Raw genomic sequence first — 14,943 nt, 5'->3', positions numbered from 1 at the left:
TTCCTGTAAAAGACTTAGCAGATGTTTTAAAAAATTGTTTCGAAGCTTCCTTATCTGATGAACCAGCCTCTCCTGCAAGTTCAACATATTTTGTGCCTTATCATCTGTTAAAGCCGGAGGCCACCAGCAGCAGTGGAAAAAAGGTTAACGTTTCTTGACTCTGAAAAACATGACCATAAATTTCTTTGGCTTTCAGCCTCACAGTAATGCTTTTATATAATATATAGCTGTCACCTGATGACTCCACAAATGTAGCTGCTTTTCCATAGTTTCATCATGCAGCATAGGTAGGTGTCCTTAGCACCTTCAGCGGCTGCCTCACACCAAATGGCAAATTTCCTTTTGATTTCCTGGATGTATGATATAAGGGCATTCATCAACCTTGAACTCACAACCAACATCACGAAAACTCATGCCTGGATGAAACTGCTCTAACACACATTTTCTCCGTAAGGCGAATCCCAGCCTTCTTGCCCTCGGGACACTAGACGGCATGCCAGGACCACCCAGCGGGCCATTTCCAACAACAAAACCAGCAAGAAAAAGCTCATCCTTCCAGACACAAGTCACATGCCTCTGCAGCCTGTATCCCACGAGAAACTGTTTACTCTTCTATTCTGGCACTTACCAAAGAAGATGGTGATGTATCTGTTTATAAGTCTGTATATTGTTTCCAACCCCACCAGGCTGGAATTGCTTTGAGGGCAGTGATTCTATTGTATACGTTTTTGCATTTCTAAGGAGGTATTCAACGAAGAAGCCAGATGAATGATTTAATGCCTAGGAATGGAATAAAGTCACTTCAACATGTCCTTGTTGCTTCAAAGGTCACAAATCAAATACAATGGGACAACACATAGGACAGCGGTGTGCTTGGCAGGTTTTCACAGTTGGGATGGTGGAGTAGGTGACAGTTATGTGGGGGAGGAAAAATAATTGTCCTCCTACTCTTCTGGCTGGTCTAATAATCAAATTGACATGAAACAGATTACTAGGAGAAAATGACCAAAATTTTACGTAAATACATATGTAGGTTCCTTTAGAATATGGGACCTGAGAACACATTGGGCAGTTTAGGCTTATATGCCATTCTGGTCTAAGGCTATAGAGGCAGGTAGTAGTTTGGGACTCAAAGGGGAGGGGTGAGGCAATTCACATGGAGATGGAAATAGTTGGAAAACAAATGTTTGTTGGGTCATCATTTACAATGGGACACAGAGAGGTCTTTGATCAAATGGGCTTGCCAGTTTCCTTCCTGTGTATCACACCTGATTCAGAGTAAACTATAGGTGCTATCATAGTGCCCTTTCTTGGGCAGGTCCTCTACCTGAGTTCTTTTAGGCAATACAGAAGAAGATCAAAGGTTTTTCCTGAGTCTTTTGTTTCTTGAAAATAAGCAGCTTAAGGTAATTAACATCCCCAAAAAGGGATATTTTGTGAAGGAAAACTCTACTCCCCCTCACTTACTAATATATGGCTCTCATGAGTCCCATAATCTGACCAGGGAAACATTGCTAGGGGCAGAATTAAGAAAGCATGACTGGACTCGAGAATTCGCTCAAAAGGAAGCAGAGACCAATAAAGAGAGAAAGCATACGCATAGCTGGAATTCCTGGAGATGAGAAAAGAATGAAATGAAACAGAAAAAAATGTTTGAAGACATAAAACAAGAATCATCTTGCTTGAAATATTGAAAGAGATTAGGCTGCATAATGACAGAGTGCATCCGGTCCTCAGTAAAAAACTAAGAGAAGAAAAGTTACTGAATGTCAAGACTAAAGGAAGAATCTGATGGGCTTCAAAGCCAGAAAAAACAAAACAAAAACAAGACCAGTGTGTAGGGGACAGTGCGTAGGTCTGATGCATACTTCTGCCCAGCAACGTTTAGGTGCAGGAGTCAGTGAAGCAAAAGTTACTGTGTTCTCAGGGAAGTGGGAGTCCAAGCTGCTTTACATGTAAAACAAGAACTTCAGGGATATGGCTATGGTGAACACCTGTCCCTGTTTGGCTGGCACGGAGAGGTTGCTCCGGAAACAGGACTTTCAGTACTGAAACCCAACAGACCCAGATAAATGAGGATGGTTGGTCACCGTGCACATTGCACTCATGAAATTTTCATGAAAAAAAAATTATACAGGGAAAAAAATAAATAAAAGATTAATTGACAAAATCTAGCCAACCAAGAGATGAATCAAAATTAAAGGTAAAAAACAGAAAGGTTTGGTTAAAAAAACATGGCAATAAGCATTGAATATATTTATGTATATAATTACAATGAAATAACTGTGGAATTTATAATTCAGCACATAATGTAAGCTTTATAAACCTTAACAACGTAAAACTAACATCAGTAGTTTACAAATACAAATGAATATTGGAAAATGGAGAGAGGAAGAGAGTCAGAGGTCATGTACTGTGGTAATTTCTTTATCTTTCTAATAGGAAAGTAAAGTCTGTCTAAAATTGAAACAGAAGGAAGGAAGGAAGGAAGGAAGGAAGGAAGGAAGGAAGGAAGGAAGGAAGGAAGGAAGGAAGGAAGCCATATGACTTCCGTTTCTTAATGTCTTTATATCATGTGTTTATTGAGCCTCAGAAGGATCTTTTAAGAATGAACATAACTATTGCAAAGAAATATTTATTTAAATTTACACTTAATTTTCTTCTTTCTCCTATTAAAGGAATATTAAATTATAAACTTTTATCTTAAAAATAGCATTTTTAGTGTATGCTTTTTATCCTTTATCTTTATTTATCCCATTAGCGATATAGGAATTGTGAGAATAGTGGTTACTAAAGACTGAAATTGTTTGTTCCTATGTGTTTGTAATTGGGCTGAAGTTGGATAAAATGCTTCTTTGTGCTTTCTCAGAATAAAAAGAAAAGTTTTTTTAATCACCACCTCAGGATATTTTTCCATTGATTTTTAGAGAGAGTGGGAGGAAAAGGGAGGGAGGGAGAGAGAGAAACATTGATGTGAGAGACACACATTGTTTGGTTGCCTCCTTCATAACCCAACTGGGGTCTGGGATTGAACCCACAACCCAGGTAGTGCCCTTGACCTGAATCAAACCTGAAGCCCTTTCATCAAAGGCAGATGTTGTAACCAATGAGCCAAACAGGGCAGGGCAAAGTATTTTTAAATTTGAAAACCACTCTAATGATTTATATATTGAGTCAACTTAGCTAGGCCATAGTACCAGATATGAAGTTCAACGTCATTCTAGATATTTTTGTGGAGAAAAAAAAATACATATATATATATATGTTTTTTTTCCCTCACCCGAGGACATTTTTGCATTTTTCTTCAGATAGAGTGAAAGGGAGAGAGGGAGGAAGAGAGAGAGAGAAACATCAATGTGAGAGAGGCACATCGAGTGGTTGCCACCCACACTACCCCACCCGGGACCTGAGACAAACTACAACCGAGGCACATGCCCTTAGCGGGAACCAAACCTGGGACTCTCTGGTCCCGGGCGAGGCGCTAACCGCTGAGCGAAACCGACCAGGGCTGAAAATATTTTTTAGATGACATCGATATTTACATCAGTCAACTTTTAGTAAAGCAGATTATCTTCTATAATCTGGATGGGCCTCATCCAATCAGTGAAAGGTATTCATATAAAAAGACCTGCTGTGTAGAGAAAGAAGGAATTCTTGTAGATTCGACCGGCAGCTCCCCCAAGTCTCCAGGCTGCTAGCCTCCGCTGCAGGTTTTGGACCGCCAGCCTTCAGAACTGCATGAACCAGTCCCTTAAAATCAATCCCTTCCCCTGCCCCCCTCTCAAAGATAGACAGATAGCTACACATATATATAAAATCTCCTATTAGTCTCTTTAGAGAATCCTGATTAATACAAGTACATAATAGATATGTATAATTCCTATAAAAGTATCATAATACTATCATTTCTTTTTTTAAAAAAATTCAACTTTTATATGAGAAAATAAGTTCAGAGAAATTTGAAAAAACATCCAAAGGGACTTCCACAGACCCCTTCTGTAACTAGTCAGCGATGGAGCTGAGGTCAAATGCTGTGAATGACTGACTCAGGAGCTCACTCTCCTGTCCACTAAGGTAGGTGGTTCCCTCATAACTAACTACTAAATCATGATGTGAAAACAACAAATGCTTAGAGACTGTAGTATATGAGAGAGATCTGAATGGCTTAGAAGAATTACCTGAGAGAAGAGAAATGATGATATATTTCAGGCAGTGACAAGTGTTTATTTATTTATTTAAGTGAAAAGTGTTTAAAGCCTTAAAGGAGAGAATGAACAAAGTGTATCTATGAGTGTGGGTGGTAATGGCACAGATGTATTGCTGAGTAAAAAATAAATCAAGACATGAAATATGATATTACTCTTTTATTGTATAAATTTAAACTATGTATAAGTATATATATAGTCGGTTATAGGAATGCACACATGTGCTGCACATGTGTGTGTGTGTCCTCATGTCTGTGTGCACGTGGGCTTATACTCTCTTGGGTTTGTAAAGCAAACCTCTCCTGCATCTCCAGGAACAAAAAGCAATCATTATGCTTCTTCTGCCTGAGTCTCCTTACCCCTGAGGAGCAAGTGAATACACTGTGTTACTAAAAAGTGATGGTCCTTTAAGATGTTTTGGACAGGTTTCACAAAAAAAAAATGTTAATAGCACTTTTGGGGATAACAGGGTGGTACACTTTCTTTTTATTTTTTTAATTTTGTCTCCTATAGGGTTTGCATTATTTTTAATCATATGCACAAATTACCTGATGTAATAATAGTAATTCTAAAAACTAGTTTAAATTAAAAGAAAAAGGGTACTTAATGACACTGAATTATACACTTAAAATCGTTTAAAAGCTAAGTTTTGTGTTATGAATATTTTATCACAACGAAGAGGGAGAGAGAGAGAAAGGAGGAGTGGGAACAGGAGGGAAGGAAGTCCTGGACGATAAATAATAAATAAATTATTCAAATGTCACCCCGGCCGGTTTGGCTCAGCAGTTGGAGCGTTGGCCCTTGAACCAAAGAGTCTTGGGTTTGATTCCACTCTAGGGCATGTACCTTGGGTTGCAGTTTGGTCCCTGGCCCTGGTCAGGGTTGTGTGGGAGGCAACCAATTGATGTGTCTCTCTCACATTGATGTTTGTCTCTCTCTCTCTCTCTCTTCCTCCCCCTCTGATAAAATGGAAAAATTTCCTTGGGTGAGGATTTAAAAAAGCTATTTAAATGTCTATGTGACATGTGCTAAAAAGAAAAAAAAGTGCTACTTGGACAACTGTAAAGAGCCCCTCTAAGCAGTGAATGACAAGAGAAACATTTGGTGACAGTATTTCTTGCTACATTCCTGCCTCCAAGTTGGTTCCGTGGTTGGGCGAAAGGGAAGCCCCAGCCAGGTCTGCTGAGCCCAACCTGCGCAAAACCAGCTCTGGATTTGAACCTCAGCAGGTTGCTCCCGGCAGCATAATACATCTGGAGCTGTGTCCACATTGTTATCTCCCTCACCTTTCCATAGAAAATTGAGACAAAATAAAATCATCCCAGACACCTGGGTTCCCTGTGTTACAGCTGGCACCAGCAAACTTCACCTGGCCAGGTGCCCACCTGAGTGGAGCTGAAACAGCTTGCACTGCAGCCAGGCCAGAATCATCTAGAATAGCTGGGTCCTGATCCTGTTAGCCAGCTGCCTTAAACTCTAGCCTCCCTATCGGGCCTCATTTCCTGGGCCCTCCTTTTGTCAAGCAGACAGTATTTGCTCACCCGATTCCTTCACCCTCCTGCTTCCCCTGCAGGAGGGCACAAGACCTGATACAGACATTTTGACATAGCATTTAGAAAAATTGTGGTGAAATATATATAACATAAAATTTACCATTTCAACCATTTTCAAGTGTGCTATTTAGTAACATTAAGTGTATTCACAGTGTTGTATTTGACATAGACTTTGATGCATGAGGACATTTTGAGGCAGCTTATTTGATGCAGTCATTTTTCCTCAATTTGTTTGTTTTAAAATTTTTAAAAGAACAGGGCAACGTATAGCCATTCACCGAGATTCTCCCTTTGTTAACATTCTCTCTTTTTTTTTTCTCACTCTCTCTCTCTCTCACAGTGTATTAGTTTGTTTTTGTTGAAGCATCTGTGATTAAGTTACAGACATCATGATGACAAATCACCGGTAAGTACTTTTCCATGTATCTCTTAAAACAAGGACACTCTTTTCAAAGCACATAAGCTCTTGTTTCTTTATTTTTACAGTTCAAGGTCCAAAAATTACATCGTAATTAGTTGTCATGTTTCCTTAGCATCCTTGAATCTAGAACACATACCTAGTCTTTGTGTGTGTGTGTCTTTCTTTACATTGCTACTTCTATTTTAAAAAAATTTTTTTCTTTATTGATATTAGAGAGAGAGGAAAGGAGAGGGAGAGACATAGAGACAATGATGAGAAAGAACACTGATTGGCCGCCTCCTGCATGGCCCCCACTGGGGATTTGGCCCATAACCTGGGCATGTGCCCTGAACAAACCAGCCACCTCCTGGTGTATAGGTCAATGCTCAACCACTAAGCCACCCTGGCTGGACTACATTACTACTTCTGAAGAGTCCAGGTCATTTGTTTTGGAGAATATTCCTTGATTTTTTTTTTCCTTTCTGTTTCTTTGTGCTTAGATTCAAATTAAGCATTATTGGCATAAAGGCTATTATTTTGACACCAATTGGTGTATAGCAATTCAATTCTGGTATTAACCACCTGGAGTTAGCACAGACCCCACAAGTAGAGGGCACAATCTCCCAAAACACTGCCTTCAGTTGAGATGCCAGCTGCAAGTTCAGGGGACTCCCAAGGCGACCACATTCTGACCAACTTGCTGCAAGTCCAGGAATTCTTAGGATCCCCTTGGGTTCAATAATTCACTAGAATGACTCACAGAACTAAAAAAAAAATGCTATTGTAGCCTGGCCTGTGTGGCTCAGTTGAGCCTTGACCCATGTACCAAGAGGTCACAGGTTCGATTTCCGGTCAGGCATATGCCCAGGTTGTGGCTTCAATCCCTAGTGGGGGCATACAGGAGGCGGCCAACTGATAGTCTCTCTCATCAGTGTTTCTATCTTTGTCTCTCTTTCCCTTCCTCTCTAAAATCAATTTAAAAAAATATATTTTTTAAAATGCTATTGTAGAGGAGGAAAATAATTTTCTCTCTATCCTTCTGGGTTTTTGGCCAAGAGCCTCTGTAATGGAAGTTATATTAATAGAAGGAAACCAAACAGAAGTTTAATAACATGCATATCTCTGGTATACATGGGAGATAGCCAGGAAACAGAGTAACTCCCGGAAATGACCATCACCATAAATACTATCTCCCGCTAATGACAAAAGAAACTATTGAGGGTGGGAGGAGCCAGTTATTGGAGGTTATAATCAGGCAAAGCACAGTAAACAAGGTTGTTTGCAGAGTTAGTAGGCACCTTCTTCATTTATGAGTTCGAAGAGACTTAGTCATCCTTTTCTTCCTGGTACAGAGAGGGAGACATCCTTACAAATGAAGATTTCCCTTATAAAAGTAAATGTCTCTTACAAAAGGGTAATTTCTACTGGGTTTTCAGAGCTTCTCCCATGTCTGCTGTTTTTTAAAAAGATAACTAGTTTAAGATAACCCCAAAGCATATTTTGAGGGGTCAAATTCTGTACCCCTTTACAATAGTTATTATAATTTTATTATAAAGAATTCAACCTAGGAATGGACAAATGAAGAGACATACAGGCGAGGTCTGGGGGAGTTTTAAACAGCGCTCTGGGCCATGTCTCTCTGATATCAGGGCATATCACGTTCCTGGGACATCGATGTGTTCACCAAATAGGAAGTTCCACTGAGTGACAGTGTCCAGAAGTTTTATTGGAATGCCATTATGTAGGCATAATTGACTGAACCATTGATCACATGATTGAACTCAGTCTTCGGCCCTCTTCCCTTCCCCAGAAGATAGGCTGGTTCAGAGTTCCGACCCTCTAATAACGTGGTTGGTCTTTCTGCTAATCAGAGTTCATTCTGAAGCTTCCTGGAGGCCCATCATGAGTCACATTTTAGCATAAACTCAGGTGTAATTAAGGGGCTCATGAATAACAAAGACACTTTGACCACTTAGGAAATTTCAAGGGTTTTAGAAGCTCTGTTCCAGGAACCAGGAACAAAGACTAGACAAACTATCTCTCATATAACAACTATGCAGGTCATTTGGTGTATTTCTCAGTTTACTACATCAAGAGGCACATATTGTCAGTTCATTCCATCTTTGCTGATATCAAATTTGGTAGCGGTTGCCATATTTTTCCATTGCAAAGATATTTTAGTTTTTTTAATTAACTAGTAATATTTTGTGTGATATTTTGAATATCCAATTTTCCAAAACCTTTCACTCAAAAATTTTAATATTGATTGATAATTATTTGCTGAATTAGCTATTGCAAAGTGATTATTTTCTAATTCAACAATTACTTCTACATTTATTACTTGGCATTTTTCTGTACAGAACTTTCTCTTTGTCTTTTCCCACTCTCTTTAAATTCTTAAATAAAGACCATTATAAAAAGGTTTCATTACTCTTTATTTTTATGTTCAAATTATCTTAGATTTGGCCAGTGAAAGTCTTTTCAAGCAGGCTTCTGTGTCCCATTTTGAGCACTCAGTTACTCTTCTGGCCGAACATGGTGTTGATGACATTGTTATGATATTGGGTTGTTTGATGCAACCAATAAGTAAAACAACCATTAATTATCATATAGTAAGTGATAGAGTGTCCCTCTTTCACTGAAATGTTCTCCATCAATGACTCCATCCTCTAAGGTAGAGGTTCCCACATGAAGTAGCTGTCTGGCCTGGGGTGAAGGATGGGTAGGCATTAGACACCAACAGAGACATCAAAAATAGATTAAATGTCTCTTCCTGGGCCATTCTTGGGATGGTCAAGCTGATTTTCATACTCCTATTTTATGTTCCCACAGCATCCTGTCTTTTCATTTGTTTATAACATGTGTCATGTTGGGAATTACTATTCAATGTCTATCTATCCTACTTGACAGAAAGCCCATAAGGACAGGGGTATTGCTGGTGTTGATCACTACATTTCATAAAACCTAATATTAGGTATATGCCAAAGGCATTATTTTGAAATTCAATTTTCCTTTGGTTCCAAAATTATTTAAATTTTAAAAATCTTCACCTGAGGACATGTTTTTATTGATTTGAGAGAGAGAGAAAGAGAAACATTGATGTGAGAGAGAAACATGGGTTGGTTGCCTCCTATAAGTGCCCTGAATGGGGTTTGAACCTGCACCTTTTTGGTGTATGGGATGATGCTCCAACCAACTAAGCCACCCGACCAGGGCAAAGGTTATTCAAATTTAAGTTCACATATGACATCATTCTTTTATTTTTAAATATGTTTTTATTAATTTTTTTTTTTTTTTTTTTTTTAGAGAGAAAGGAAGAGAGAGATAGAAACATCGATGTGAGAGAAAAACATCAATCGGCTGCCTCCTGCATGCCTCCCACTAGGGATCGAGCCCACAACCTGGGCAAGTACCCTGACTGGGAATCAAACTGGGACCTCTCAGTCCATGGGATGATGTTCAATCCACTGAGTCACATTGACTAGGCATATCATTCTTTTTTATTATGATTAATGTACTTTGGTGAAAAGAGATAAAAAGGAACAGGAGGTACTTGTTAAGAGGAATAGGTAACGGTGGGTTGGGTTTGACCTTCTTCCAATTTGTAGCACCTGCCAATCTCAATACATATTTCATTCACACTGGATTTTATTTTTTCCTTTATTGATTTTTAGAGAGAGGAAGTTAGAGGGAGAGAGAGATAGAAACATTGCTGAGAGAGAACATCAACTGGCTGCCTCCCTCATGACTCCCACTGGGGATCGCGCCCACAACCTGGGTATGTGCCTTGACTGGGAATCAAACCGGTGACCTCTTGGTGCATGGGTCAACGCTCAACAACTGAGCCACACCAGCCGGACCACATTGCATTTTAAAAGTCATAGAATGACCTTTTCTGTAAAGCTAAATAAGCATACTATTTGAAAATTTTTGATATAAGTTGAGGGGACATATCTGATGGGGATAAAGCAGTTTCTGAAACAAAGTCATTGAGACTTTCTGTACAGGATTTTTTTTGGCTACAAATAACAGAGAATCCAATTCAAAATGGCTTATAAAGAAAGGAAATTCCCATTATTTTATGTAATAAGATTCAAAGATGAGTTGGTTTCAGGTTTGGAAAACTTCTTTCACTTTCTCCGCTCTGCCACCTGTATACAGTAGTCTTCACTTCAGTTCACCCATGATGACAAAGTGGCTGCCCAACTTGCAGCTGTCACAGGCAGCACATCGCTGAGCACAAAGGAGCCTTCTCTTCTTTTGTGTTTCTTTGAAATTTCCAAATTTACATAAAATTCACTTTTTATTGTGCAGTTGAGTTTTGACAAATACACAATCATGTAACCAGCCCCACAATCAAGATACAGAACAGTTCCATTAATCCCCAAACTCCTTTGTGCTGCTTGTTTGGAGTCAACCCTACCCCCAACCCTAACTCTGGCAACTACTGATTTGTTCTTTTTCCTTGACATTCTAATGTGTGTGCAGTGGTGTATCATTGTAGCTTTAATTTGCAATTCCCCATTGCATAATGATTTTAACATCTTTCATGTGCTCAGTTGCCAGCTATATATCTTCTTTAGTGGAGATTCTGCTCAAATCTTTGCCTTTGTTTTTATTGTTTGTGTGTGTGTGTTTTTTTTTTTGTTTTTTTGTTTTTTCTTTCTTACTATTGATTTTGAGAGTTCTTTATATAATCTGGATACAAGTTCTTTGTCATATATGCTTTGCCAATATATCCTCCAAAGCCTGTGGATTGTCTTTTCATTCTCCAAGTATTATCTTTCAGGAAGCAAATTATTTCATTTTGCTGAGTATGATTTATTGTATTTTCTTTTCTTTTCTTCTCTTTTAATTTTTTAATTTATTTTTTTGTTACAGATATTTTACCTTTTTTACCCCATTGGCACCCCCCTCCCCACCCCACCCCTGCCCCGTCCCCGGCTTAGTTGTCCATGTCTATTGGTCATGCATACATGCATATAAGTTCTGTGGTTTATCTCTTCCCACCTCCCCTCCACACCCTCTTCTGAGGGAGGTCAGTCTGTGCCCTACTTCCATGTTTCTGGGTCTACTGTATTCCTCAGACTGTTATGTTCATTATACTCCGTATATAAGTGAGATCATGTGGTATTTGTCTCTTTCTGCTTGGCTTCTTTCACTTAGGATAATACTTTCCAGGTCCCTCCATGTCGTCTCCAAGGATAAGAGATCTTTCTTTCTTATTGCTGCATAGTACTCCATTGTGTATATGTACCACTGCTTTTTTATCCATTCGTCTACTGATGGACACTTGGGCTGTTTCCAGATCTTAGCTATTGTAAATAGTGCTGCTATGAACATGGGGGTACATATATTCTTCCTGATTGGTGTTTCAGGCTTCTTAGGGTATATTCCTAGAAGTGGGATCACTGGGTCAAATGGAAGTTCAATTTTTGATTTTTTGAGGTAACACCATATTGTTTTCCACAGCGGCTGCACCCGTCTGCATTCCCACCAGCAGTGTATCAGAGTCCCCTTTTCTCCACACCCTCGCCAACACTTGTTGTTTGATGATTTGTTGATGGCAGCCATTCTGACAGGTGCGAGGTGATACCTCATTGTTGTTTTAATTTGCATCTCTCTGATGATTAGTGATGATGAGCATTTCTTCATATGTTTCTTAGCCATTTGTATGTCCTGTTTAGAGAGGTGTCTATTCAGTTCCTCTGCCCATTTTTTAATTGTATTCTTTGTCTTCCTTTTGTGGAGTTGTATGAGCACTCTATATGTATTGGAAATTAACCCCTTATCTGATACATCATTGGCAATGATGTTCTCCCATACAGTGGGTTGCCTTTCCATTTTGATGATTGTTTCTTTTGCTGTGCAGAAACCTTTTAGTTTGATGTAGTCCCATGTGTTCATTTTTTCCTTTGTTTCTGTTGCCTTAGGTGATGTATCAGTGAAAATTCTGCTGCGTATGATGTCCGAAATTTTGTTGCCTACATTTTCTTCTAGAATTTTTATGGATACATGAGTCATATTTAAGTCTTTTATCCATTTTGAGTTTATTCTTGTGTATGGTATAAGTTGATGGTCTGGTTTAATTTTTTTTGCATGTAGCTGTCCAATTTTCCCAACACCATTTATTAAAGAGGCTGTCTTTACTCCACTGTATGCTCTTGCCACCTTTGTCAAATATTAATTGAGCGTATTGCTTTGGGTCCATTTCTGGGTTTTCAGTTCTGATCCACTGGTCTATATGCCTGTTCTTGTGCCAGTACCAGGCTGTTTTGGTTACAGTCGCTTTGTAGTATAACCTGATATCTGGTATTGTGATCCCACCTACTTTGTTCTTCTTTTTCAAGATTGCTGTGGCTATTCGGGGTCTTTTTTGGTTCCATATGAACTTTTGAAGTATTTGTTCTAGTTCTATGAAATATGTCGTTGGTATTTTGATGGGGATTGCATTGAATCTATAGATTGCTTTGGGTAGTATGGACATTTTAATGATGTTAATTCTTCCAATCCATGAACAGGGTATGTGCTTCCACTTTTTTATATCTTCCTCTATTTCTTTTTTCAATGACCTGTAGTTTTCTGCAAATAGGTCCTTTACTTCTTTGGTTAAGTTTATTCCTAGGTATCTTAATTTTTTGGTGCAATAGTAAATGGGATTGTTTTTTTAGTTTCTCTTTCTGTGAGTTCATCATTGGTGTACAAGAATGCCATTGATTTCTTGACGTTAATTTTGTATCCTGCTACTTTGCAAGCCTTCGCAAGCCTACCAGGATGGAGTCAGTGTCCCTCGTTATATGGTCCTCACAAGCTGCTTTTCTGTTGCTTTTTCCCATCAATATGTCTGTGTTATAGTTGTAATTCCAGTTTTCTTCTGGAGACGGTCTGTGTAGCTTTCGTTCACTCCGCCGCCATTTTTTAATCTCCTATTGTATTTTCTTTCATTGATTGTATTTGTGGTGTCATATCTAAGAAGTCTTTGCTTAATGCAGGTTCACGAAGATTTTCTTCTAAAAGTTTTATAGTTTTTCATATGGGACTGGGATCCATTTTAAGTTAGTTTTGTATAAAGTATGAGGCACAGATTAAGGTTCTATTTATTTATTTATTTTGCATGTGGCTGTCCATGTTTTCAGGAATATTTATTGAAGACTTTATCTTTTTATTTCATTTAATTGCCTTTGTCTCTTGGTCAAAATCCATAGATGTCATATGTGTGAGTCTATTTTTGGACTCTATTCTATTCCCATGTGTCTATTCTTTCACCAATACCAATCTGTCTGGATTAGTATAGCTTCAGCATAATAAATCTTGAAGTTGGGTAGTATGAGTTCATCACCTTTATTTTTAAAAAATTGTTTTGACTGCCCTGGCCGGTTTGGCTCAGCAGTTAGAGCGTTAGCCTACGGTCCAGAGAGACCTGGGCTCGGTTCCCGCTAAGGGCACTTACCTCAGTTGCTGATTGTCTGGCCCTGGTTGGTTGTGCGGGTGCTGCCTCTCGATGTGTCCCTTTCACGTCAATGTTTTTCTCTCTCTCTCTTCCTCTCTCTCCCTCCCACTCTATCTGAACCAAAAATGGAAAAATGTCCTCAGGTGAGGATAAAAAAAAATTGTTTTGACTATTCTAATTCCATTGCTTTCCGTATACCTCTTAGAATCAGTTTCTCAAAATATATTAAAAATCTTTATGGGATTTTAATTGATGATCTGTTGAATCTATACCATCAGTTTGGAAAGAGAATTGGCATACTAATAATATTGACTCTAAACCATGAACTCAATATAATGTACTCTTTTAATTCAAGAAAAATCTCTGGCAGACTTCCCTCATGTCTCATGAACTTGAGCAGGTCACTAAGCCCAAAGCCAATCATTGTCAAGAAGAGTAAGCTTGATATGACAGTTATAAGCCAGTGTTTTTAAAACTTGGCCTCATGACCAATTAATGTGTTGGGAAAATCAAATTTAGTGGGTCAGAATCACCATTAAAAAATGAACATATCAAAGCATAATGTATAATAAAATTTTCTATAAAAATTATATAGAATACATGTGTGTACTTACGAGTTGCCATGTGAAATTTATTTCTTATTCTGAGTTATAGTCTAAAAAGTTTGTAGTCTTAGATTTAATTTTGAATTGGGGGTAGAATTACCCTCCCTGATAAATAGAGACCAGAACAAACTATGGGTTTGCTATTAGAAAGAGAGGTAGATTGAATATTGAATACTCAATACACAGAGCTTCCTATATCCCCTAACATCTGACTTTCCCTCTGTGGTGAATTCTCCGTCTTTCCATACTTTCAGACTGCAATTGATGAAAACATGTCATGTTGCCCAAGTTGAAGAATCACAGACAATCATACAAACCTAAATATTCTACTGCTGTTTTAAAACGAAAAACTATTGTTTCTCTTTTGGAAACAGGCAGCAGAAATTGGAACAGTGATCCCTGACAATATCCACTAGACTTAGGGGAAAAAAATAGTCCTGTATTTCAGATGGACATGAACAGGTAAGTAGGTTGACAAAACAGAGAGAATATTTATACACAGCAGTATAATATCAGCACACTGATACTATTTAAAAATGTAAACGTATTATATTAGATTTCAGCTAATTGGTTATGTAAGCTGTAAGCCAAATGTCTATACATGCAGTTTGGTGAATTACCAGAATCAAAACCTTTGAAGATAAGAACAGCATTCTGTTGTGGGATAACACTTCTTGGCACTTGCCCTGTTACACCAAGTTCTTAAAATGCCAGAGCAATTTATAGACTC

At 38.5% G+C, this 14,943-nt stretch overlaps 1 long non-coding RNA gene across 1 annotated transcript in view; it reads left to right on the top strand.

Moving 5' to 3' along the window:
* LOC118629591 overlaps positions 1–14,679 on the top strand; it is a 32,295-nt gene extending 17,616 nt beyond the window's left edge. Inside the window, exons 3-4 of the long non-coding RNA XR_004959494.1 lie at positions 6,099–6,164; positions 14,588–14,679. This is a non-coding gene — a long non-coding RNA (uncharacterized LOC118629591). The remainder of the gene's footprint in view (positions 1–6,098; positions 6,165–14,587) is intronic.
* Positions 14,680–14,943: the final 264 nt, after the last annotated feature.

This window comes from Molossus molossus, unplaced genomic scaffold (assembly GCF_014108415.1).
Source record: "Molossus molossus isolate mMolMol1 unplaced genomic scaffold, mMolMol1.p scaffold_m16_p_14, whole genome shotgun sequence".
In the NCBI taxonomy this organism is placed as follows: Eukaryota; Metazoa; Chordata; class Mammalia; order Chiroptera; family Molossidae; genus Molossus; species Molossus molossus.
The sequence above is the reverse complement of the archived record's forward strand: the minus strand, read 5'-3'. Positions and strand labels throughout refer to the sequence as shown.